The sequence below is a fragment of the Chroicocephalus ridibundus genome, chromosome 2, assembly GCF_963924245.1.
Source record: "Chroicocephalus ridibundus chromosome 2, bChrRid1.1, whole genome shotgun sequence".
Lineage (NCBI taxonomy): Eukaryota > Metazoa > Chordata > Aves > Charadriiformes > Laridae > Chroicocephalus > Chroicocephalus ridibundus.
In genome coordinates, this window is record NC_086285.1 from 153,096,918 (window position 1) to 153,124,028 (window position 27,111).

Here is a 27,111-nt window from a genome sequence, read left to right on the forward strand (position 1 = left end):
CTATTCTTTAAGCTCCTTCCCATTGACAACTAGCCACTGTCACACTCCACTATTGAAATGAAAATCTTTAAAAATGTCAGCTCTTCAGATTCTTAGTTTTTTCCCATTCAGGTAAAATGTTTTGCACCAGAAAAGTTCAGCGGAGCTGCCAGGTCATCTTTGTTAGTAAAGATTTTCATACGTGCAAATAAAAATTGAGAAATGACTGAAGGAAAAGAAAAAAAAGCTAGACAAACCCATTTTAAATGTTCCTTAGATAATGCAGTACCACAACAAATCTCTAAGGAAAGTTAAGCTGAGACTGCCATGAACACCAAATAAATTTGCACCACTGGGATATTTAAGGTCCAATAAATCTTACTTTCCAATGGTTTTAAAACTCCAGAAAACAGTTTTTCAGCTCTAGACTCCGTATGTTGCAACAAAAGTGTCTACCTAAAAGCTATCGACTCAGCCCTGCCATCTGTGAGAAATATTTTCAGAACATACTCATGTTTGCTGAACTACCAAATTATGAAAACCTTCATTAAGAAAAAAACAAACCACAAACACACATATACATACATAAAAACCAACCGAACAACTCAGTCTCTTTTTCTGTTTGCATGATAATGCTCAAGAAAGTTGGTTAAAAATGCCCCTATTTCCAATTCAAATTGTTATTAATTTATTTGAACTATCTCATGTTGCAGTCAACAACATGAAACCAACAACTAATTGCAAAAAAATAAAATGCAAAGCAATAAAATCCATCACAGTTCAGACATGATATGTTGAGCAACAGCGTAAGAGCCAAGGATTAACATCAACCTAAGCAATCACACCATTGTGCCATTTATCTGATACTGTTAAAAATACTAACAATTGCTTAAAAAGAAAAAATCAGGTGGCATAGGCAAGTATTTTGTTCGCTATACTGCAACTTTTTGCTGTTTGGTTATATCAAAAGCACGTTCTGCGGATGATGAAAGTCACTGCTTCCCTTGGCCTGGCAAAAATATCCTGATGCCCATGGCATGGCATACAGCTTTGTGAGGGCAATATAGCCCGCTTACATGGAAATATGTGTAATACCGGAGCTTCAGTTGCTCCACTGATTATTTCTACAAGCCTTGAAGAGAGAAGTTGGTGAGGAAGAAGAAGCAAGCGTGGCCGCGAAGCCAGGGAGCAGCAGCAGGGCGCAGAAGCAGGTGCACTGCCCAAACCTACTTTTTATTTTCAGAGCCCATTGGGAAGGGAACTGATTTCAAACCAAAAGAATCCCTTTCAAAGGTGATGGATCAAACCGTGTTCCGACTGAAGGACAGTGAAATACCACTTGACCAGCCTGAGCAGGGCAGCAAAAATGCAAGATGGAGCCTCACAAAATGTTGTTACTGTGTCATCAGCCCAGGGAAATGGCTTTAAAGTAGAAAACTGTAAGAAAGTGTAACAAGAGGGAATGGGTTCAAGCTGCAACAGGGTAGGTTTAGACTGGACATTAGGAAAAAATTCTTCACAGAGAGAGTGGTCAGACACTGGAACAGGCTGCCCAGGGAGGTGGTGGAGTCACCATCCCTGGATGTGTTTAAGACTCGTTTAGATGTGGTGTTAGGGGATATGGTGTAGGGGAGAACTTTGTAGAGTAGGGTTGATGGTTGGACTTGATGATCCCAAGGGTCTTTTCCAACCTAAATGATTCTACGGATCCTCAAAACCCACAGCTCCCTCTCAGTAAGCTGCAACATAATTAGGAATTTTCCCAGTGAGGATCAGATCTTACTCTAGATGAAGTCAACAGAAGTTTTGTCCCTTGCAAATACAAGGGAAGATCAGGGCCATAATCAGAGGGGTTTAATCAATCTTTGGTCATATCTAAGTTTCCACCAGGTTGCCAGGCAAAGCCTCACTTTCAAAAAAATCATTGGCCTAAAAATCAAACCAACCCAAACGCTAAAGAAAAACAAATCAAGTTATGCTCAACTTTGGGTTTTTTTCGCTAGCAAACTTCATGTCGTAAACAACTGAAGGGCAGTGATGCAAAATGGATTCTTGCCTGGATTCGTAAACTTTTCCAGGAGTTGTAATATCCTGCATTTGATGACATCATGAAACCAACCACAAGTAAAAGTTGGTTTTCAATTTGTTCTACTTTTCCCTCATTAGTCTCTGTGTCAGAAATAGAATAAGAACCCTCATTAAGTCACATTAAATTCTTTAACCTCATTAAGGGCTCAGAGAAAGAACAATACAAACACTGGTGTTTTTGTAAAAAAAAATTATGCAACACAGATGGACTTCCATTTCCATGTATTTTCAGAATGTATGTATGTGCATACAGCAGGCAAGGAGAGACCGATATGCGCGAGGGAGAAACAGAGAGGCAGAGTAACAGAGACAAGAAGGCAGAGCATACCTTACATATGACAGAATGATACCTAGATAAAAGTGGATTATGCATGACCTGATATAGACGAAGCGCTTAATGCTTTGTATCCTGAACTGTGGCAGAGCTGGAGGCAGAGCCATACCCCACATTTCTTTTCAATTAACGATTCCTCGGGACTTTTTCCAGGGAGAAGACAACCTTGAGGGCCACACAGCCAGCAGCAATCAAACTTTTTGTCCCTGGACTACTTTGACTGCTGCTGCTGTAGCCTCACTTACTGTCTGCCTGCCGTTGAAGATATATCTACTGTTCATACTTCTGGACTTACACGTAAGATACAGGTGTGTGCAGAATTTCAACAGTCTTGGAGAGTATCTCTGGGTGTGCAAAGGGTGCGTGTTTGTTAGAAGATTTATTGTAGCTGAATGACTCAGATATATGTTGTTGATAACTTCTGAACTCACCCCCCCATAGGACTGGAAATATGAGCTCAATGCCACAAAATTATTTACATTCCTACAGTATGCTCAAACAACTATTACAGGATTAATTTAATCCATTATATTATTATTTTTTTTCCCGTGATAGATGTAACATGCAAATAGGAGTTTAGTTCTAAAGAAAACTCCAGATCTGAAGAATGTGGAAGGAGACTAATTAGATGGCATAAATTCCAGCTGTCTGTAGCAGGCCACAGAAAAAAAGCGGTATATAGAGTAGATGGGAGACCTGAGTTACTCTTTCTTTCCTTCCTACCACTGGGACAGCTGAAATGAGACGTGGGGGTTTCACCCCCAGCCCTGAGCATCCAGCCCTGGGTGCCGGGGGGGACAGGCAGCCTCCGCTCGGGACCGCTCCTTTCCCCTTTCTGCAGCAGAGTCAGATACTGTTTACCTGCAAGGCACATGGTAAGGCTAATCTATTTTCACAAGCTTTTGCCTCAGGTATTTGGGGCAAGGTTTACTTTATTAATTGTGTGTGCGCGTGCATGTCCATATCTATGCGTGCAGGAGGAGAAAGCTCGTCAACGATCGGCGTGTAGCGCATTTTTGGTTTATACTCTGTAACTGCAGCTGGAGAACGTCTGATAAGTACATTTAATACACCTAAAAATGAGAATGCTAAATAGAAAAGCAAACTATGTTCAGACTAGGAACCTGAAATTGGAGGGATCTTTCTTTCATTAACTGAATTCATGAAGCAACGTTTCATCTGCATAGTAAGTCTTGGATGATGTTCCACATAACTCGCAGCATTTGCTTCAAGAGCGGCGTGTGAGAAAGTTAAAAAGAATCATACTTTGGAAACACTGAAAACCATCTACCCTCAAAGAAAATTGCTTTATCCTAACTCATTTAACTTCCATTAAACATTAAACCACATCTGCACCTAGGAATTTTAGGCGATACTGAACTTCAGTTTCTACTTAAAATTTTTAGATCAGTTGAGAATTTGTTTTTTAAAATAATCCCAGTAAAGTCCCTGAGATATCCAAAAGCAGTCTACAAGGTATGTTTTTATTTTTTTTAAATTAACTACTAGCAAAAATTCCCCCCCACTTTTTTTGTGAACCACCAAGCTGTATGTTTAATTTTTTAACTTTCACTATGTATTTTAGACTTGCAGACTTTGCAAAGTAGGTCAGGAATACCCAAAGGATACACATTTGAAGGCTACAGATAGCAGAACACACCATTTACGGCTTTGTATACACACATACGTACACATTCTATATAATATAGATAGATAGATTCAATGATTTAAACACATTACATCTATACCGTGTGTTTCAAGAACATTCAGATATTTACACTGTTAGATCACCACTCATTTTAGACCTACACTAGTGCCAGCTGCCAAAAAAAAGTACACAAATCAAAATATGTTACCTTTGTTCAAACAATACTGCTGTTCATTATATAATAGAAACTGTCATGCTTAATCTTCCAGGAACCGAGAACTGGTACATTCTTGGACCAGAGGTGGCTCGAAATGGTTTGAGGCAAAACTGAAGCATATTGTTAAAGTAAATCTTGCTGAGAAACATAAGCGCATTGATGATTTTTAACATCATCTTTTACGGGCTTTTTTTTTTTTACCCCAGATATGTTAGTAAACTAAAAATGCTGGCATATTTTCAAAATGCAGAGAGATGAAAACATCCGTGCTTTTTCTATAACATTTTTACAATATCAAATTATATATTTCCTCCTGCGTTGTCAGCCTCGCTAAATCTAATGGGGGATCTGAAAAGGATGCTTGAGACGCCACAATGAAGTACAATGTGCCTAGAAAAATTACATGTTGACTTTGAGAATACCCCAAAACCAAATTTTGCCTTGGGAGTTCTCAGTATTATCCAAGTACCCCAAGGGTTGTTGCGGGCACTAAGCTACAGGCTGCGATGTTCATTTTCCATTAGAGATGAAAAAATTGCCAAAAGCAGCATTCAAAAAATATGTCTAGAGCGTGATATGGAGAAATATAAAGAAATGGCAGAAATGCCTTAAATTCTCCAGGACTGTAACTTTTTAAACTCATTTGTTAATCTGAGAAAATGCTAAATAAAAATAAGTACACTTCACTTATTGAGGAAAATCTGTTTTACGGACTACTTCAGATTTTTAAGCCTACAAAAGAAGTATTTTACAATTTCATCTTTAACAACACAGATTATACAATATTCACCAAGCAGACACACAATCGTAGTTACAGACAGACACAGACACACACAACTCTGCAGAGGCCAATCCTGCAGCCTTTTCTGCGTTCAAAAGCCCCCCCTGACGTCAGCGAGTATTTTTCAAGAATGAGAATTGCAGGATCAGGCCCAAAAAGTGCTTAGGAAGATGAGATGTTACTTCAACAGATTGAATGTTAGATTAAATATAAAGATTGAGGCAAGACAAGTCTGGGGTTTAAACCCTAGGGAGGATTGACATTTAAAGTGTTGCCACTGAATTATAGCTCTCCACATTGGGTGGGGTAACCTCCTACTGGGTGGAGTGTCTCCCCTAAAGGAAGGGAAAACTGGCACAAGCCAACTTGGTCTTTGAACGATTTCCCTACTTGCCAACTTATGAAGTCGTCCTGACGTCAACTTCGTCAAGAAAGTCTATTGCCCAACTCCGTCTTTTACCGTAGAAAGTTTGCTTGTGTTCAAAAAAAAAAAAAAAAAAACCACCCCAGCAGACGTAGAAGAGAAATTAAGGAAATAAGGCAGAAAACTCTAAGCAAAATAAAGAAATTGGGAAACAAAAGACAATATACTGGATTTTCTTAAGTATAGTTCCTTTCAAAAAAATCCTTTTGGTGGGTTTTCTTCTTTCTAATATCAGCTTAACACAAATAGATATAGATCACTAGAGACTATTACTAAACATATTTTAAAATCTGGTTTAGCTTTAAAATCTGGGGAGGAGAGCGCACAGAGAGCGGCCGCTCTGCAAGATGGAATCGCCCCTGTCTTCTGCAATGGGCAGCGAGTATCTTCCCAATCAGTGTCACCGACAGGTGTAAAACGCTCTCATACTAGGAAAATAATATTCACTGAACTGCCACCAAAGGTATGTTTAACATATTATTCCTCTCCGAATCAAAATAAATTGTTTCTCCAAAAGAAGCCTTTGGGTGCTGGGCGAGAGAGAAGAGGTGTGTGGGGGAAATGAAACCAAAAAAAAAAAAAAGAAAAAGGATAAAGCATCTCAAAATGCCCATGGGAAAAAAAATAAATAAAAATCAGAAAACAGTTTAAGTTACCGTAACCTGAAATGCACCAGCCATCACAAAGAGCAATTGGAGAAATCCAGCAGAGCTCAGCAGGAAAGATTTTTAATAACAGATTGAAAAACAAGAATAAAAATAACTGCATCAACAGGGCCTTTCTTCCTCAGGCCACAAGCCCGTTTTTACTTGAATTTTAAAAAAATGGCAGTTTGGCCACTAAAACCAATCCAGAACATTATTAAAAGTTAAAAGCTACCAATTACTTCTGTCTGTTCTTTTAAAGCAAAGTTTGGCATTACGTCAGTTGGTTTAAAGAAAACAAGAAAGAGAGAGAGAAAGAAGGAGAGAAAGTTTCCTGCTTGTATAAATTAAACCACCAGGGAAGGTGTCTAGCCACTTGTAAAGCATTTATTACAGGTTTTTAAAGGGCTAGTAACATTTTAAAAATTAAATATTTTAAAATAAATTTAAGGGAAAAAAAAGGGGGATGTGAGTCTGGAAAGAAAGCAGACTTACGAGAAATTAAACGTGCGTGAACTGCAGCTAAGGAAAGTAAAAATTACTATTAGGACTAAACCTTGTGATTCAAAATAATTCCATTTTCAAGGCAGAAATAATCTTACTGTAGCTGCTGTACTTGCACGCATCCCCTACAAGCACGGAAAAGTTCCACTGAACTTTACGGGATGGAACCAACTGGGTTCTGTAGGACCTTCCTAGGGAAGTGCCACTCGTGGCAGCTATGCAGCTTAATGAACAATATTCTCTCTATAGCTTTTCCAAACCCACGTACAGAGATCTGCAGGAGGAGTAAGATTATGTAGTTAATGCGGCAAGACTGTAATAAAAATCACTGATAGAAAGATTAGCAATTTCTATTAAATTTTAGATGTATTCTCCACCGGTGCTGTTATTCTTAAATTTTAAAGAACCACTTTAAAGGTACTAGAAAATAAGAAACCAATAGCACAGAACATGAAGAAAAAACATAGACAGCTATTAAACAAAGTTTCTTACACGCAGCTATGTCAGTTCACCTAAATCACAGTCTTCTAAACCCCATGACGCCAAATCAGAGACTCCTCTGACTCCGGACGACACATCAAGTGGAATGGTGTTCGGTTGTGCAACGCTTTTGGGGTGTGACAAAATGTCCACTGGGGACTTAAAATCGAGACCGTGGTAGTTACTCTCCCATCGCTCCCCGTTTCATTTGGAGCCTTGGTGCGCACGAGAAGAAGTCAGAATAAGGTGCCACCGCTTTTCCTCCCCCCTGCGCTCCTCTGCCCCAGCAGCATTTCTTGTGTTCTGGGCACGTATACAACTGGCTACGGAGCTGCCTTCTCGAAGGCCCTTTATTGATTAGGTGCAAAGCAACATCAAGAAGTGAATAATACGCATAATCTGAAAAATGTAGTTACATGTCTTGTCCTTGTAAACGTTCGCTATTTAATGGTGTAATTGTGCTTTAATCCTTCATATCGTCTGATATAACTCATTATGTGTTTTCCTTTTAATTAGCAAACACACAATCCAAAAAAAGCAAAGCCCAGAAAGCCTGTACGTACCATAAAAGCCGAAGCAAAAATAGGCTTAAAGTAATCAAATATTCTTTCTTTGGATGCAGGCTTATCTTTTTAAAGTCAGAAGAGAACTTCATTGGCACAGGGTGGGAAAAAGAACTCCATAATTCATGACAGAACCAAGAAAAAAAAAGTTCTTCTTCTCCAGGAGGACTGGAAAGGGCACTTTTATTTATCTTCTGGACAGACAAAAATAGTAGAACCTAGACCAGATATGCTGTAATTAATGTATCCAAAGGTCAACAGGCAATGGTATTTATACAATAGATGGGTGCAGACTACGCTGGTTATAGTATTAATCACCAGTATTTGAAAATAGCATTGTTTTCATACTAGGTAAACTAGGTAAACTTTAGAAAGTTTCAGAAATAAAAAAGAAACTTTTTTTCCCCCCCTTTTTTTCCCCCCCCCCTCCTCATACCTGCCTGCTATTCTTTTTAACCAATTGCTTTTTAACTCGTGAGTTGTAATATTTGGGACAAAAATGCCCGAGTTTATAGTCGCCCAGGACTGCCAAAACCAGACCCAGACTACCTCACTAGTTGTGTTGAGGGAACTAAATTAAGCAAGGGCAAACACCAACTGGAAAGTTGTCAGTTTACTGAATGAATGGCTTCATTTTACACACCAGTTAGAATATCTTAATCAGAATATATTTCTGTTCAAGGCCAATACTTTTACTACCAGGTGGCAGTTTGTTTTAACTGAAACTGTATTAAAAACGTAATTTCTTTCCACTTTACTTTCACCTAACAAAAAGGGTTGTGAGATTCCCAGCCTGTCATGTTCAAAAATATTTAACCATAAACTTTCTCACAATGTTATATTTGGTGTTACCCACAAACCTTTATTAAAGCGATACTGCCAGTGTGGCTGCAGTTAAGATCTGAGAATGTTTCTATTAAGATTATTACATTAAAATATTGTCAAGAGTTCGTAAGAGACATAAATATTCATACACGTACGCCCCCCCAAACTTAGAAGGAAAGCTCCACAAAAAAGAAAAATTTAAATACATACCCAAAGTTGCCTGTTTGTAATTAAAATTTTGGGTTTTTCCTAAACGTCTTTGCTAATTTTTTAACTCTTTCACACTGTAATGTAAACTAGTTTTGTTTCAAAGCAACTGCCTGATAAAGTGCTAAAAGAGGTAATTCGCATGAACAGAAAGTAATTAGTCATTGTTTGCACAATGCTTTGAAAATATAAAACCCTATGTGTCAAGTAGCATTAAAATATAATATAATTGAAATACAGAGATTTAACAAGCAACCATTGCATCTCACAGACACTCCACTCCACACACAGGAATTAGTACTACGCTGTTATTAATGCACAATCGCGATAAGTGAATAACAATATTCTTCACACGCAGCCAGAGCATGCATGGTAATAGCGTGTACTATGAAAGTTTACTACGATCGATAAGACAACACATGATAGAAAAATCATCCTGCTAGGGATTCATAAAATAATACTGAATTTACTCGATCACCGATAAAAACATAAGGCAACCCACAAAGCTACCGTATAAATTATGCTAAAAATGCATTAAAAATATAAGAGGATAACCTGGCTGGATCGTAAGTGTTTGATGCCCAAAGAAGTCTCAGATGTCTGAAGTTGTCATTTACATTTTTTTTTCCTTTATTAACATTACCATGAAATAAAGTAAAAAATAAAGCCATACTCTCACATGCAAAGATTGCCCAGTGTTATTTAGAGTCTGTTTTAGAGGATCACAGGCAAAACATGTAAACTTAAAAGCTGATGCAACTTTGCCCTTTACTTACTTTGCTGTGACTACGTATATGCAAAGTTTTAAACAGAGAAAAGTTATTATATGTAACAAAAAAAAAAGCGATAATCAGACAGAACAGGGTGGATTATGAACTGACTGCTCTTCTCCTATCTAATCTCTCTTGCTCTTAAAAAGGTGAAGCAGACTTCTGTTGCCACAAACAGCCTGAGAATTAACTTGTATATAGGCACTGATGCACTACTGAACTCCAGCGTTACTGATTCTATGTGGCAAAACTCAAGCAGGTATACATTTTTCAAAAGGAAAAAAGAAAAAGTATTTTCTTTCTTTTTTCCCCCCCACCCTCTACAGAGAAAGGTTCCACTTGTTTGGTTTGACCATGTTATTAACAAACTTTCATTCAGTGGTTAAAAAAGAAAAAAAAAAAAAAATCTTTCAAAGTGTTGATATCATTTCCAGACAGTCTTGTCAGCATCACAATTTACAGGAAATAGTTGATGTTCTCAAACAAACCCTGTATTTACTCATAGACCCAGAGTACTTAACAAAAAAAAAAATCCTCACTCTTTTGGAGGGCTTTTTTTAAATGTCACTCTGGTGGAATATCTGAGCGAGCTGTCTAACCTAACACACGTATTGTGAACATGAGGCAAACACAAACTGCAGTTCAGAAGACTACTGTAACTTTTATTCTTATTTTGTCCACGTCAGGAACTGGCTCTTACCACTACTTTCCTTTGCTGCCCCTTGCATTTTTAACTCTGGCAGTCTTTTCTAAATGTTCAACTTTTCCTAAAACCAACAGGAAAGTAACATGATGCCACCAACATCCATAGGATCCAGTGGCGCAGCTGAAGAAGCCTGCCTGAATGGCAAAGAACTTTGATGGTTCTTCGAGAAACTTACTGAACTCGACTAAATAAAACCTGAAGCGTATTAAATTATTGTTTGTTTCAATCAACATTCAATAGGCGCTGCATGCTGTAAAAGCAGCGAGGGCAGCATAGTCCGTATAAGAGCTTACGCTCTCTTTTACTAGAAGCTATTTGCCCCTTGGAGTGGCTTTGTCGCCTCGGTCCCCCCAGTGTGCTGAGGTCCCCTGGCCCCAGCCTTGCCAGGAGAGGTACTGGCCCCGGCGGAGGAAGGAGCGATGGAGGGGAGACGTCTCTCCACTTCAAACTCAAACTCATCCTTCTCCCCACAGTGCACTTGAGAAGTTTGCCATTTGCAGATACAAAATACAACCGAATGTGAAAAAAAAAAAAAAAAATAAAAATAAAAGAGGCTTAGCGGGCCCCACTAGAAACCGCGTAGGAGTGCCGGGATGTCTGAGCGCCTTGATTTGCAGCAGATAAACAAAGCCCCCCCAAAAAAAAAAATTTCAGGCCCCCCTAGGAAGCCGCTTTCGTCCCAGGGCAGCGGGGCGGGTGGCAGCACCCCGGGCCCGACCCTGCCCCTGCCCCTGCCCCTGCCCCGGCCCCGGCCCGGCGGCCGCTCGCCACCTTCCCCCCCCCCCAACCCCCGCCCGCCTCCCGCCCGGGCCACCACCGCGGAGCGCCCATCGCCGCGCAGCCCCTCCGTCCCCGGCCTCGCCTCCATTCATTCCTCCCTTCCGAAAAGCAAACAGGCGGGTAACTCCAGCGGGGAGCAGCCCCCCGCCGGCAGCCCCGGAGGACGAGGGAATTGGGGGGGGGGGGGGGGCGTGGGGGGAGTGAGACGCTGCACAAAGTTGTGTCAGGCAGGGGAGAGCCCAGCGTGGGGACGCGGCGCTGAGAGCAGAGCTTCGCCTTTAAGAGGGAAAAGTTTTACGTCTGTCTGCGCTCCGATTTCAAAAAAAACAAAACAAAACAAAACACAAAAAAAAAAAAAATCAGTACCACCATGTCGCCTTTTCCCCCGGTGTGACCGGGAGGGACCCCGAACCCCCCTCCCGGCGCAGCACAGCTCCGCACCCGGCCTCCCCCGGTGTGTCCCCGCGCAAGGAGGAGGAAAAGAAAAAAAAAAAGAAAAAAAAAAAAGAAAAAAAGTTTTTCCCAAACTTACTACTCTTCATGATGGTGTCTCTGTGCCCCGCTTGTCATGATCCCCATTAAAACTTCCAGCAGCGGCAGGAGCGGCAGGACTGTGCGACTGCAGCTCATCGGATGCAAACCCTCTTTGCTCGTCTTCTACTTCCACCCCCCGCGAATCCCTTCCCCTCCCCCCGGAGCGCCCCGGTGCCGGGGAATCGGCGGCCGCGGAGATAAGGCGCGGAGAGGCGCGGAGGGGAGGGCAGAGCCGCACCAGCCCGCGGCCGCCGCCGCCACCGCTCCCCTCCCCGCCTCCGGGCCAGGGGGCTGCTCCCCCTGCCCGCCGCCGCCGCTGAACTTGACCCTCCCGACTCCAGCGGGGCTACCGCGGTTTTGAAGTCGCCAATTTCCAGCCATCACACATGGCTTTGACCCACCGACGGGGGGAAGGCGGGGGGGGGGGGGGGGGCGCGGGAAGAAGCGGGGGGGTGATGCACCAAAAAAAGGCTGTGAAATCCGAGCAGCTCCCTGTGATTATGCCCACCCCCCGCTTTTGTTGTTGATTTTTTAATTTTTTTTTTGGGGGGGGGTGTTTTTGGGGAGGGGGGTGCGCTGCCCCCCCCCCACCCCCCAACCACACACACATACATACATAGACACACACCCCCGGGCACACGCCGCGGGCGCCGCGCCCCCGCCCCGCTCCGCGCCCCCCCCCCCCCCCCCCCCTCCGCCGCGCCGCCCCCTCCCGGCCCGCCGGCCGCGGCGCCCTCCCCGCCGCCGGGCCGCCCCCGCCCGCGCCCCCCCGCGCCTTACCTGTTGATTAACCGTCAGCAACAGCCCCGGCAGCCTGGAAGATGGTGGAGCCGCGGCGTGAGCCATGAACCGTCTCCTGCTGCCGGCGGAGTTGGCCGCGGATTATGTGGCGGTGGCCGGGAAAGGGGGGGTTGGCGGGGGGGGCGGGGGGCCGCGGCGCCGCTGCCTCCCCCCTCGGCCCCGCTCGGCGGGGAGGGGGCGACGGGCCCGCCGGCCGCCGGCGGGCGGTGCGGTGCGGGGGCGGGGGCGGGGGCGCGGCGGGGCGGGGGGCGCGGGCCGGGGCACGGCGCGGCGGGGCCCCCGCCGGCGGCGAGGCGGCGGCCTGGGGAGCGCGGGGCGGCCGGGCGCGTTATCAGGACTGTTATCGCTTGTCAGGACCTCCGTCTCCCCGCATTACGTCAGTTTCAAGACACCAACACTATTAATATCAAAGGAGCCTTCGCGGAGGAAAGCGCCACCCCAGACGGAGCGCCCTTAAAGAGACAGTGCAGGCGGCCCCGCCGCCCGGCCCGCGCCGCCCCCCCGCCTCCGCCCGCCGCGACGCGACGCGGCCTCCGCCGCCGGGCCACGGCCGCGGGACTTGCGCGGCCCGAGCCCCGGCCGAGCGGAGGCCGCGCACGGGAGCGCGTCGCCCCCGCGGCCGTGGGGACTCGGGGTGTGTGTGGCGGCGGGGGGGATGTTGGCGGAGGGATGGCCCCGCAGGCCACGGCCGCGGCCCGGGGTGGCTCCGCTGTCAGCGGGACAGGCCGCCGTCCTGCGGGATTTAACACAAAATAGGATGGAGGGACCCGCCGCGGCAATAGCTGCCTCCCTCGGGAGAGCCGGGCGCTGCGCGGGGAGCGGAGCGCTGCGCGGGGAGATGTGGGTTTAGCGGCATCTCTGGCCCCTTCACACACAGCCCCAGCCCCGTCTCTGTGCGGGTGTTGGGGCGGACGGACAGACATCTCCCAGGTTTTTGGGGTGGATGTGCCCCGTTGCTGCCTGCTCTTTGGTACCCATCGCAGGTCGGTCCCAAGCTGCTCCCAGAAAAACGCCTCACAACTTTTCCTGCTTGTGCAGAACCTTTTCACTTCAAAATAGGAATTGCCAGAAGTCTGTATGTTAATGTAAAAACACTCTCCAAGGAGAAGCAGTACATAAAAGGTTCCTCTGAAAGGGTTTTAAAATCCCAAATATAGTAGGCGTTAAAAACTATGTAAACATTTGTTGGGCATTTGGACACAATTTTTCTGTAGTTAGGTGACTTTATATGGCGTGGTTTTCCTCCCATGCAAGTCGTTTTAAACCAATTTCACGTTAAAATAGATGTATTTTGGTTGCTTGCAACTACTAACACGTTATTCGAGGGAGAAGCTGGAAAAGAGTTAAATCATTACAGTGCAGGAGATGAAGCCGCTTCCCCCCAAATGTTTGAAATGACATAACTTTTTCCTTACAATTTTATTCTCAAATACACGGTGAAATGTAAAGCGTAAAATCTTCAGAGATACATGCTGACGCAAATGAAACCCTACTGTAAAACGTATGGCGTTTGCAGCCCTCTCGCCAAACTTAAACATTCTTCATGTATGTTTAGTATAATCCACTGGCAGATTTGTAAAGTAATTGCTCATGTAAATCACACGAGTAACACATTTCCCCCTTAAGTTCTTTTGTAGGATTGTCTGATAAAGCACTTTATGAATAAAAAAGCAATAATTCACGCACAAGAGGTGAACTTGTCATGTTGAAAATGGAAGGTAAAATCTAGTCGCGGGATGAGGCACACAGTAGGATCCCCGAGACGGGGAGAGGAGAACTGACAGATTATGTGTGGGACTCCCTCTGCCCCCGCCAGCAGAACACCAGTTCGGAGCAGCAGAGATGTTTATATATGGAATGTGAAGGAAAGGAATATCAGAATTTAAAGTTTGTTCCAAAGTCTGCCTCGCTACTTCAGTACCGGGGCCATGCTCGGTAGCACCTCACTAATAGGCGCGCAGAGAACCTTTCCTGACTTCGCAAACCTTTGCTTTTTCTCAAGCTGCAAAATGCCATGGCTGAATCGCAGTCAACGAGACAAACCACTTTCACAGATTTTACTGAATGCAGAATTCTGAAAAGCAGATATTGTTCCCCCATTTGCACCGACTCAAACATGTTCTTCTCTGCAATTTAGGTTTTTATTATTGTTGCTGAGTATGTCAGCCCCGAGTGAGTGTTCACTTGGCAGATGTCTTGCCTGTGAAGGGTTAAAATCAGCAGGTATTTTGTCTGATGACTTGGCTAAGCATCTTACAAGCAGGACTTGAGTGGAAAATATTTAAACAAGGGTTGTTCCCCTTTGCTTCTCTGCTCTAGTGAGACTTATTAATGTCTTTTTATTTTAAACCAGGAAATGATGCCCCCCACACCTTAAATCCCAGCTGGTTCGTATGTGTGGCTGCAGCTTTCCCAGATTTTATTCGCGTTATGACAGACAAACCGTGAAGAAGATCGATGACAATGAAAGCGCAGGTTTCAACACTTGTAAACCTTGATAACAAACACACCTTTTGTTCACCTGTGGAACAATATTAGAGAGACGTATTTTTAAAAGACAGGAGCCTCCCTGTGCGTGTGCTTTTAAAATGAAACCGCAAAAGCTGTTCATAAGCAAAGATGAGAAGGACAAAATATGTCTTCGTAGCTTCAAGTAGACAACTCTAATGAAATACTGTATCTCTCAGAAAAAGTTTGTTACCGTATCTTTATAAAAAATGCTTGCATGATACATTCTGCATTTCAAGTTAAAATAAAGCAGATCAAGAAGACGTCAATATCAATCTGTTTATATTCACCACAAAAGAGCTGTAGAGAACTTAATAAAGGCAAAAATATTTTCATAAACTTTTTTCAGGCAAATTATTTATTTATGAAATAATTTACAAAGAAAATTTTTACCTCATGGCTTAGATACATTGCATATGCTTGTGATTGACACAATATGTTTGGGCTCAAAGGCCCGTATAGCCTTTTTTTTTCCTTCTTTTTTTTTTTTTTTTTTTTATCCTAGCAGGAATATTTCAAAACAACCAACTAATTCATGAAGTCATACAGTAATTGTTTGACAGTTGTTTCTAATATAGAAAAATAAGTTATGTATATTGTTTTCATTCAAATATTTGTTGATTTGTTGTTAGAATCCTTTGACATTGACACGCCACAAATTGCATTAGGAGAAATATTGGAGATTTATTTTCATTTATTATCTTCCGCTGTCAAACATTTGCAAAACCACTTAAAGCAAGTTTTATTTCACTTTATTCGAAACTCACGTTCTGCATGATAGTAGGTGGTTGTTGAAATACCAAGTCCAGCTTTCTGCAATAGATAAGAGCTGCGGAAATGAAGGAAAAGCAGCAAAGCGAGAAGTCGCAGGGAAAGTGCTGCTTTCACCGAGGGGCATGAACAAAGTAACTCCTAAATAATCCTCCATTTTTTTTTTTACACTCAGGCACATTCTCCATTGAGGGAGAATACAGAGGCCAGTCACAGTTGCTTCTTGAAGGAGAACAGTATAACAGTCATTGTTTATCAAGATGACATAACATGCCATTTATGCCCTTATTGTTTAATGCAGTTTCTCTTTTCTTGTAGTTTACTCAGCGTAGATACAAAGAGGGATTAACAGTTAAGCATAAGCATACTTGTTTTACAATTTCAGCCTTTTAGTGCATAACTTACTTACTTAAAGTACTAGAGCCTATAATCACAATGATTTTACCTGATGGAACATGCATTTCAGAAATATAATCCAACTGTTTACCCTAACACGTCATAAATTGCAATTCTTTACAAAAACCTCAGAGATTGACATCCATTGCTCTTAAATGCCTGCTGCTTTAGCACACATCATCAAGAAAGTATTTCTGTATTATTCTCCCTCCAGTTGGTAGTATATCACATGAATTCTAAAGACCGTTTTCTTATACCGTCTTCAATAATGAGCGTTTTGAGGAGCATTTAGTTATGTGTCTGAGGCACTCCCGTGTGAGTTTCTTGGGAATATAAACACGGCAACTTGCAGGATTTCTGCAGACCCACTTCTTTTCCTTGCACAACTTTTGTCACATGAAATCATCGGGAAACTTTTGTTCCCTTTCTTACACCCTGCGCAGAGTCAAGTTTCTGAACTTCAAGTTGTGCGCCAAAGGCAAAAAAACTACCGCCGATTTTCAAAGAAATGGGACCGGGGACCCTAACGATGTGGTTGAAATGTCTCTGAAAAGAGATTATGCGTCGTGATAGACAGGGCAGCGCTGAGAACAGCCAATGAAACAGCATGCAACAGAAGAGCTAATACCATGGCATCATCCCAGATTCAACAGATGTTTTCTAGGGGGATTGGATATCTGGTAATGGGAAATGGAACCTTTCTCTTCTATGTCACTGGTTTTAACACAGGCCAGTAGTGATGGAAAGTCAATAATATCCCATGCTTGTTTGGTAGCTTTCTCCACTGCGTGGTAGTAAAATGTCCTCCCGACCGTAGCGCGGCTGGCCGGGGCTCCCCAGCACCCTGGTGACACTGCTGGCAAAAGGGCCTTGCACAAAAAAATGCCTGGAAACCCTCATCCCTCCGAGCGGTCTCCCGGGAAGGGATGAGGAACACCGACCGGGCACAGACTGCTCCTGCTAATGGCGTGTCTGCAGATAGTTAAATAACTCTGGCAGCCGCAAAAGATAATTTATCACTTTACGCTATCGTAAAATCTACTAGAAAATTAAAAATGCTAAAACACCAGACTCCCTGAAATCATTTACATGCAGGAATCCACATAATTGTATAGATTTTGATCTTAAAAATGCTATGTAAAAGGCATTCATCCAAAGCTCTGAAAAACCTCACATGCACATACACATACATATGGAGTAATATATAATGAGCGTCTCCCAACAAATATCAATAAAAGAGGTGGCAGCGTTTCTTCCCGCATCTCAACCTCACGTTCAGCAAATCAAAACAACCTGAGCCCCCTGTCCTATCGTCACCCTCTGCCAGATAGAGCCACTGCCTCTCCCTGCCACAGTTCCATAGTCGTCTTCCTTCCAGCATTTCCAGCATTTCTGGGCAGGTTAATCTGGGTTGGTTCAAAGTGCATTGAAGTCAACAGAAAAAAAGCTATACACGAGTTTAGTAATCTTTACATTCGGTCCTATATGCAGATACTTTTTAGACTTATTCCTAAAGTTCGTTGCTATGAAATGGCGGTGTTCTGGACATAACAATATTAGAACTCACTACAGTATCTTCTAATATAAAGGAACAGTTGTGTACTATTGAGGTGTTTGGCTCAGAACGAGTTTTCTTTCATTTGATTTCTTGTAAATGCTTTTTTTCTTTTCCATTTATGACTTCTCACTGTGCTCAAATCTTTATTTTAATGTGACAGACTACAAGTAACATGTTTTTATTGCAGAAAAGATTTATTTACATAGATACTGATGCGAGGTCTCAGATTAAGTTTAGGAAAAGGAAATATCTTTCATTCATATATATATGTATATATATATATTTCACTTTGCAAAAAAAGTGCAGTTTCCATTCCACTGTGAACATCAAATCCATACCCACAATATATGGCCCAGGAGGTGCAATAAAAGTACCTGGGAGTCTCAGACACACAATGCATTGGTAAAATTACCAAGATACTGTCACTATTTCCAATTACAAGTGGAGGGAAAGTCACACAATGAAGGTAATCACGGCAACGTAACACATGGTCTTTAGTGGTCTCTACCAGCCTCCTATGAAGCTCTTTCAAGCACAAACACAAGGACACGCAAATAACTTCATTCAACCAAACTAATATATCTAACTTTCAAAGCACACAATGCTTTGTGTAAGGAAGGGCTTGACCTTAATCCGGCCTTATCCACTCTATCATGAACAAGTCCATCTTGCAAAGACATGATCTTATGAACCACTGCGTGCCAGGAGTGATTACTAATAGGCAAAAATTTCCCTTGCCTCCTGAATTTGGACTGGAGGATTTTTAGAGCAAAAGGAAGAAAGGTCAGCGTGTTCACAGAATCAAGAGAATCACAGAATGACTGAGGCTGGAAGGGACCTCTGGTGGTCATCTTGCCCAACCCCCCTGCTCAAGAAGGGCCACCAACAGCCAGTTGCTCAGGACCCAGTTCCTCCATTTGGAGACTTCATAGTTCTCCAGTAGTCTACTCAACTGCTATAACTTGCTCCTGAACTGAAACAACTCGAAGGAGCTTTCTAATGTGAGTAAGAGCGCCCTGACCTGCTTTCTGTCTGACCTCTGCGTAAGAATAAACACACATCCACAAGTCTGAAATTTAAATATGATACCTCTTGTAATGCTTAGTCTTTGAAAACAGGTAACCTAAGAAGAATGCCACCTTGGTTAACACTGAGGCTTGTTGACACCAAGATTAATATAAAACACATCCTTTAGTTGTGAAATGGCAGTGCCACCGTCTTTGTTGAAAAACATGAAACAACTGTAAGCATCCTTTAAACTTATTCAAGAGCTTGCTTAATTCTCCTCGGTGGTTATCAGTCTTGAAAGAGGATTGCTCTTCCTTTTGGGAAGAGCACATCAACCTACACAAGTGGCAGCAGCCTTAGGTCATTTAAACCTCCTTTCTGTTCATACCTCTCACTCTTCAGGAGCTGGATCACGTGCCCATACACAAGGTTTTACTGAGCACAGCATGAATCAGGCAAAAATAATGCTGATGGATCAGCGTTCGTTTAGACTTGGGATCTTGATGTGGTGAAGTGCAGATCATGACCCAGAAAACACGTGTGTCCTTGTCTACTGCAATGCCTGGACAAACTGATCCCACAGAGGGCAAAAAATACTCTTTACTACTACTTTTTTTCCCCCCTCCTTCCTGACTCCACTGCTTTTATCTCCTTTCATTGCTCACATAAAACAGACAGTTACCTTATGACATACTAAAATATTTATGTGTTAGACTTCTTATTTAACAATGGCCAGAAATACCCTTAATAGGCTGGTGAAAAACCTGGATAGTTTTGGCAATTTTGCTGTATATGTTATATTATGTTTTTCCACTTGGTGTACACATCAATGGAACAAAAAACAAACCCAAACCAAAACAAAAAAACAACTCAAACCAAGTAACTCATCCCTGACCAATCCCTTCCCCCTTAGTGCTTTAACATTGCAAAATAGACTGATATTATTGACATTAATATACACATTGAACTGAGGATCATTAGCTGTTTTAACTAAAGGAAATAAAGCTATGAACTACACTATGACTAACATAAGAAAGAGTCACTCATACAGTGACTTGTAAATAGAACATTTGTGATTAATAGCTTTATATTTGTGGAAAGAGGCATCTTTTTGAATGACTGTTGTGTAGGGTATGGGCAGAAAACAATTTGGACTATTTAGCAATCAAAGCACTAAAAACAAATACAGAGAATTTGAAAGAGATATCTAAGAAAGGGCTATGTGACCTTCATGAGCCCTTAGTCACAGAAGCCAGAATGGCTTGCACATAGGAAGCATCCCTGGAGGTAATTGTACTGGTGCCCTATTTCTTCTTGTCAGAGACAGCCCAACTAGCCATCCAGAGATGCAGCGAGCGAGCTACACACTGTGATGCAAATTCAGATGAGTAAATTCAGTGCACTGAAAAATGAACCCCTGGCTTTTGGTGAATGCAGGTGACGCGACAGAGTGAATCCCAACCATCAATGGGGTGTGTGTTCTCAGGAGCAGGCACGGAGGAAAGAGAGTGACACCTTGGAAAGTCTAGAAAAAGCCCCCTTTTTGGAATTCTGCACGTCACACTTTGATTTGACTTTCGCAGGCCTAGCTGAGGGTGTGAACCAAAAGAAGGGACCCAAGTATGAAAACGGAAGTGCCTGCCTGAAATAAGCTATGAAGGGTAGCTTTTAGGGAGACGTGTACACCTAAGTTGCTAATAATGACAAGCAGCCCAATGAGGCTGTCAAGCAGAGAGAAGTAACCAAAAGGATGCATCAGAGAAAGTAGCATCTCCCCTATAGCAACCTTCAAGTATCATTCAGACTCTTGAAGAGATGTGTTTTAACATGATCTGTGGAAGGAGAAAGTCCTTTTTTCCCTTCCTCCCTAATGCCATTATTGGAGATGTGCAAGCTTTAGAAGAAAAAAAGGCTACTTGGGAAGGGCTCATGCATAGCAAATTTGTTTTCCCCCTTCCCCATCAACTCTGTAATTACAACCATTCAGACAAAGCTGGTTTTCCCAGTAGGACTGGCTGAAAACGCACTTCATTTACATGACCTAATTGGGCTTTTTTAGCCAAGGTTTTTCTATGCACTGACACTAGGACTAGGTACTTAACATTGAAAAGTACATTATTGTGGTATTGAAGTTAAGGATTTCATTACTTTGAAGTTAGAAAATTCAGAATGAAGGTGTCTCCTTTAACATTAGTGCTTCAGTAGTGTGTATATGCATAAGAATTATATTGGTAATTATATTGGCCCCAAACAGTTAAGAGATTGCAAATTAAACAAGCAGTAATTTTATATTCTTCTTTCTCTAAGAAAGAAATACAAAGGGATTTAGATATTTACGTAGATGTAGATGCATATGCTATTATAGGAGATTCTGGGTATGTAGTCCTGTGGCCTTCAGAAATCAGTACAGTGAGGAGATCAGCTACTACAGAAGCGATTTGGGAAAAACACAGCTTCTTCTATATTGTACTGTTTGCGTTATATAAGAGTTGATTATTTTTATCTTTTATTATTTTGTTTTTAACTCTCTTGTTTTGCTGAAGCAAGGCACACAATTCATGAATATGTATCTTATAACCTTTTCTAAGCCAAGCTCACAGGTTTGGTTTCAGGGCTGTACAATCAGAGAGGTTTTGCACAGTCACCAGTGCAAACTCAAGCCATGTCTAGAAAGAAAATTTACATAAATATTTCACCAGGCCTTAGTGTAGACAAGGTTCCTGCAGCTGAACCTGTTTTTCAGCATGTTTAATTGCCACAGTAATTAGAACATGAGGGCTCAAATCCACAAAGATATTTGGGTGCCTAATTCTCATTAATTTCAATTGAGAGATGGCACTTACATCTCTTTACGGACGTAGAAGACACAGAAACCTCAAGAATCTTATCTGTTCTAAAACTTCCAGACAAATATTGCTATCAGCTTCTTCAGAGAAGGAGGAGTTTTATTTTAATTCCTGATGGAGGTACATCTTAAGTACAGGAAATGATATGATAACAATGAAGGCCACATTTGTCTCTCACCTCCTTTCCACTCAGCCAGCCCTTTCGAACTGCAGGAAGTTCCCAGATCACAGGGTGCTTTAGGAAACTCAAAAAGCAAAACAAGATATTCTCTGATGACCACCGGAAAATGAAGCTGGCAGGCTATGCTTTTTTATGGCCTGATAGAGAATCTGAAGTTAGTGGGAAGAGCATGGCCCTGTACCCCTACCTAGTCCACAGATGTGAAGAGAAATCATGATCACACCTCCAGGCCTGAGCCAAGTTTCTGGACCTGCATGTGACCGTCCAAGTCTGGGCTGCTGCCCAAAGACTGGACCTACCATGCTGTCCTTCTCCTGGCCATGTGTCCTTATCCCTTTGCTCGTGCTGTGCCAAAACTCACGCACCTGCACTGTAAGCCATAAAAGCCAACTGATCCAGTTGAAAATGACCTTTTTTATCTCTTTTACTAATTGCCATTTCAAAAATACACTGTCTGGGACAGGGGAAAGGATGAGACTTCATTTTTTGATGGGGACTTTGTCATGAAGTAACAGCCAACCTTTGGAGGCATGTCTCCAGAGCCACCTGTGTGGGCGATGGAGAGAGCGATGACTACCATCAGCTGCCCTTTGAAGGAGTTTCTCTCTTCATCCCTAATGCTGAAGAAGCCCAGCCTCTTAGTTTATGCAACTGGGGATGTTATTTGTGTGATATGAACACACACCCAGAGTTACGTGATTACACATGATCTCCCCACCTTTCTCCTTTAAAACTTTAGTCTTGAGCTTTGCCTTCATATGTCGTGTAACTGTAATGGTGCTTGCTAAATAAATGTTAAAAATAGGGAAAGTATATCTCACAAAGATAGAGCTTGAAGCCAGAAGGAGCCACGACAAACTCTGGTTTGCCTTCCTGCACAATTCTGGCCACAGAACGCTCACTACCGGCTGTGCCAAGGCTATAACTGCCGTGTGAAGATAGAATATCTTTCTAAAGATGTCTGCCTTGATTTAAAGACTTCCAATTATGAAGGATTCACTGCACTCCTAGGTAAGTTGTTCCACTGTTTAATTACCATCACTATTAAAAATGTCCCTAACCTGATTTAGTACAACTTCAACTTCCACTTCTATTTTGTTTTATTTTAATTTTTTTATTATTATTTTATTTTACTGATTTATTTTAGCCAAATGAGACCCTCTCCTCCATGTATGCACTTACAGACCACAGTCTCATCACCAATTACCCTTCTTTCCCATAATGCAAGTAGACCAAATTTTCTTCATCTTTCCTCCTGGATAATTTCTGAGCCTTTCATCATTCATTTAAATACTTTTTGAAGTAGAGACACTACAACTGGTCAAAGGTTGGAGTTATTCTGTTAGCTTTCAAACTCTAGTGCTTACATATGCTTCATAAGTATTTGAGGTTCACATATCACTAATATAAACATAAAATATCTGTCCAAGCAAGTGCCCAGGGATTATTATCATTTCTTTTAGTTTAGACATATTTGCCGATCAACAACTCAAGTTTCAAAATCACTTCTCACTATTCATAGAAAACTGATTTCTGCTTTGCGTTTTTTCTTTTCCTTTTTTTTTTGTTAAAGCAAGAAGAAGCTTTTTGTGATTTGTTTTCTTTGATTTATGTGTCGAAATTGGAAGAAAGTCTTTCAAGACTTTGAAAATTACTGAAATAAGCACAGCATACTTCATCCTCAGACTTCTCATGGCAAAAGTCACTCTAGTCTAATTTGCTAGAGGTCCTAAAAATAAAGGATTTCCTTCCTAATGGTAAGAAATAATCAATCATTAGTTGTAGCCTCTGTTGTAAGCCTGGGCAGCAATGTCACTAAATAGTACAGAGTCACTTTTTTATACTGGCTGTTATTACTTGGGCTTTAATGAGAAGATCCTAGGAAGGATTCTGCCTGCTGAGACACCACGTTATAATCTTTCAAATGGAGCCAAGCTAATAACTATTCCCAGGGCAAGACAAATCTGCAGGCACTAACTAGGTTAGTGGCTGTTACACTCTGCATTTAATCTTGAATATGATAGATAGGCAGGTGGGAGTGGGACTGAGGGGAATATTTGAACAGCAAAAGAAACCATTCCTTTAAGATGAGAGCAAACTTATGACAGCATCTTGAACATCTTCGTTTGCATTCAAGCCAAAGCAAGTTGAAGTAATTGACCCCTCTGAAGGAGCCAAAGGTAAGGTTTGCACAGCTTTTCTCACCACAACAGCTTCTAAGCCAGGACACCTGCATCAAGCAAGCTCACAGCGAGAAATCTAAGTGAGGAAGAACCGAGAAGTCAGCTTGGGCATCCCTTTGCTGCGGTGAGAGCAGGTCTGCAGCTGCCTGGGGCACTCACGGGACACTGCGTGTGGCATTGCGGGGCAGTGCCTGTTTGATGGAGACAGAACTTACACCTCTCACACATGGGTGTGAGGTGCTTCACAGACTGAGTGCCCATTTGGGCACCAATGTCAGCAGATTGACACCCCTTCCTGTGCTGGTGGCCAGTGTCCATGGTGTGCCCGCTCCGCTGGAGCTCCAACACAGGTGACCAAGGTGCCAGGAGGACAGCTTCCCAGCCATCCCTGTGGCTCACAGACCAGCTCCTCCTAGGCTTCCAGCATCTGACTGCCAACAGAAATGTGCCACAGCATGAAACTTCAGCTGTGGGTGGCACAAAAACCACAAGCACGTCACTGTGCCGCCAGGTTTCATTCCAGGCCTCTGCCATCTCTACAGCAGTAGTTAACCAGTCTCAGACCTATGCGCAATAGAAGGGGCTTGGGTGGTGCTGACTGAATGCATGTTTCTAGTTCCTTGTGGTTTTCCAGGGAGTACAGTAGTTACTTTTGCTCCAACTTGAAGGCACTGGAGATTGAAGGTATTTGGCACCTCGGTCCTTGCTGAGGATGAGGTTCCTGGGATGGCTGGGCATTCCGGAGCCAGGGGTGTCCGCCATGGAGCACACCAGCCCAAAAGGGATTCGTGTACACAGGCGGTGGAGGGGGATCGCAAACACAAAGGACAAAATGGACAACGCTTCCACTGAACAGATACAGATATCTGATCAGTGCCATGCTGGCACAGTGGCACATTCAGTGGCACATTTGTTTCCACGCTTTTCTGCTTTTATTTGTTTGTCTGGGCAACTATCTTAAGAAAATTAAAAAAATTTGAATTGTTTAAATGTCAAATATAAATTGTGACTTACTTCAAACAATGTGTGTGTTTCAACCAGCTCTTTGACATTAAAAAGGCGAAAAGCATATTTTGTCTCACAACCTGCTTAAAGCAAAACAAAAAGCTAAGTTACAACTCCTCACAAACAATGAAGGCAATAAATACAGTAAATTACTGTTTTATGTGAGACAATATACTAATGTTAACTGAAGTAATGGAATTAGAAAACAAACTCCCTCTGGGAACAATTCTCACACCCCTGTTTCAGAAGGAAGCGGGGTTTACTCGTAAATAATTTAATGCATTTACTCCTGCTAGACTGGACTGACAGGTCTTCATATACTGAAGCTTTGCTTCTCTGATAATTGCAAACTTTTTGAACTGAGAAAGTTGTCAACTAAAAAGGTCTGCGCAGTCACTGCAGGACTATCTAGGAACGTATAGATGTGCTATATAACATAGTATTACTAAGTTTTGCTGACATGCAGGTCACCATTTAGTAATAATAATATTCCTTCAGACCTACTTCTGCTTAAGAGTATGTAAATAATCTCCCGTTCAAAGTCATACAGCAATCCCTTAGCAACTGTAACAGCTGCTTACATGGACAAGCAATGCGAAGGAAAAGACACATTATTAACTGGGTTTTTTTACTGCAGTTCAGCACTGAGAAGAAAAAAGGAGTCAAAGCGTTTGAGTCTGTAAGCACAGCGTGATAACCTCTGCTGCACAGAAGTACAAAAGAACCAGAAGAACAGAAACAAGAACTGCATAAATAATGTTCCCTGTTACCTGCCTCAGGAAGCTGCCTCACAAAATACTGGACTTTGCTCTTACATTTGTTTACACCACTTCTTCATGTCTGATTTTCATGCCACATTTTTACCTGCTTTATCCACTGTGTTGATACATCTTCTCTCAACTTACAGAAATAGATCGGATTAAGAGTTTGTCAAACCTCCTGTTTTCAGCATTTAAGAGTACAGAGCTATCATAACCAATGGCTTCCTCTAACCCCCTTCTTTTTGACTTAACCTTCCTCTATTAACCACTCAAATACATCTTCATATGCGTGCTATGTACCATCTAGCCCTAACTTCTGCCTTCATTGTGGTTTTCCTTCTTGCAGATGACTCTCAGACATCAGGGCTCCCCATAGATTTCTGAAGACCCGAGTAGAAGAAAACTTGGAAACTGGTTGCTCGACAGAGATGAACAGTAGGAATTTTGGCACTGATTTTTCCCAGAGATTATTATTCACAGTCACTTATTCCCCAAACGGTCAGGGCCAATCTTGGAGACCATAGGCACAGATCTGTCAGCATTTCAGAGCCTCCTCTAATCTAATTTGTAGCTGTGCAAGACTGCTATTTAGACTGGTCACTAAGTAGCTGCAAGCCTCGCTCCAACCTCAGGAGAAAAGACCATTAGGAAGAGTTGTGAAATAGCTGAGTAACCGTAGCACGGGGGGAGGCCAGCGTTCCCGACACAGCTCCAACACTTATCCTTCCTGCAGAGCTCCCCAAACCACTCCCACCGGTGCAGGAGTTACCACTCTCCCTTTGCTACTCGCTGCAAACCGGCGAGCTGGAGGAAGATCTGATGCTGCTGCTGCCGTTGCCGCTGCAACCCTCCCACAAATTCCAGCAGGGAAAGACAGTGAAAATTATCTGGGAATGAGCTGAATCAGCTTCTTTTGTGTCGGTGCCTTGGCCGCACCCGCTGTGTGGCCAGTTCCACCCAGCACTCATCAGCTTCTGAGTAGGAATTGGGGAAGGCTTGTGTGTTTGTGGACTTCCCTCTGTGCTGGGAGGGTGATAACCTGGGTCTGCGAGTGAAAGGGCTAAATTTAGGTCTTTGCCTTGGGTTCCTTATGGGCAAAGGTTGGATCTCACCACCTCCATGGGATACTGGAATGAGTTTGTAAAGGCCTTCATGAGAGATACAGTTGTGAGGTGCTGATTCTGCTCTGTTCAGGATTTGCAGGAAGCTGGCCAGTGGCTGTTAGCACAGGAGGGCCCAGACTTGCAAAGTCCTTGGTCAGTGGTCATGTGCCACATGCTTCTGAAGACTGGGAGAAAAGCACAAACCTCAACATGGTCATCTTGGGATCTGCCTCTGCAAAGAAAAACAGCAGCCCAGCAGCTGGTGGCCCCCGCCGTTTACACCTATAAATTAGCGATGCTTGAATGTCCTCCAGAACCATTTTACAACCATGATCCTAAAAGATCTGGGGCATGAACAGCTGAGTCTAATCACAGCATCTTAAAATATTTTTAAGCATGAAGAGCAAAGGGTTGATAAATTGCTTTTGGACACTCATCTCAAGTGTGTGACGCCAGCGCAGTAGCTATCACCGTTTTCAAGTTGCAATATCTTTATCTCTGGTGCC

The 27,111-nt window shown here is 42.8% G+C and overlaps 1 protein-coding gene across 3 annotated transcripts in view; it reads right to left on the minus strand.

Annotated features, from left to right (window-relative positions):
- TRPS1 (transcriptional repressor GATA binding 1) overlaps positions 1 to 12,382 on the minus strand; it is a 218,411-nt gene extending 206,029 nt beyond the window's left edge. For 2 of the 3 annotated variants that reach the window (XM_063327433.1, XM_063327430.1), the window contains exon 1: positions 12,265 to 12,382. The gene's annotated coding sequence lies outside the window, so the exon portion shown is untranslated. Of the gene's footprint in view, positions 1 to 11,482; positions 11,607 to 12,264 lie in introns of those variants that run through there. The other variant, XM_063327431.1, reaches the window with a different exon arrangement.
- Positions 12,383 to 27,111: the final 14,729 nt, after the last annotated feature.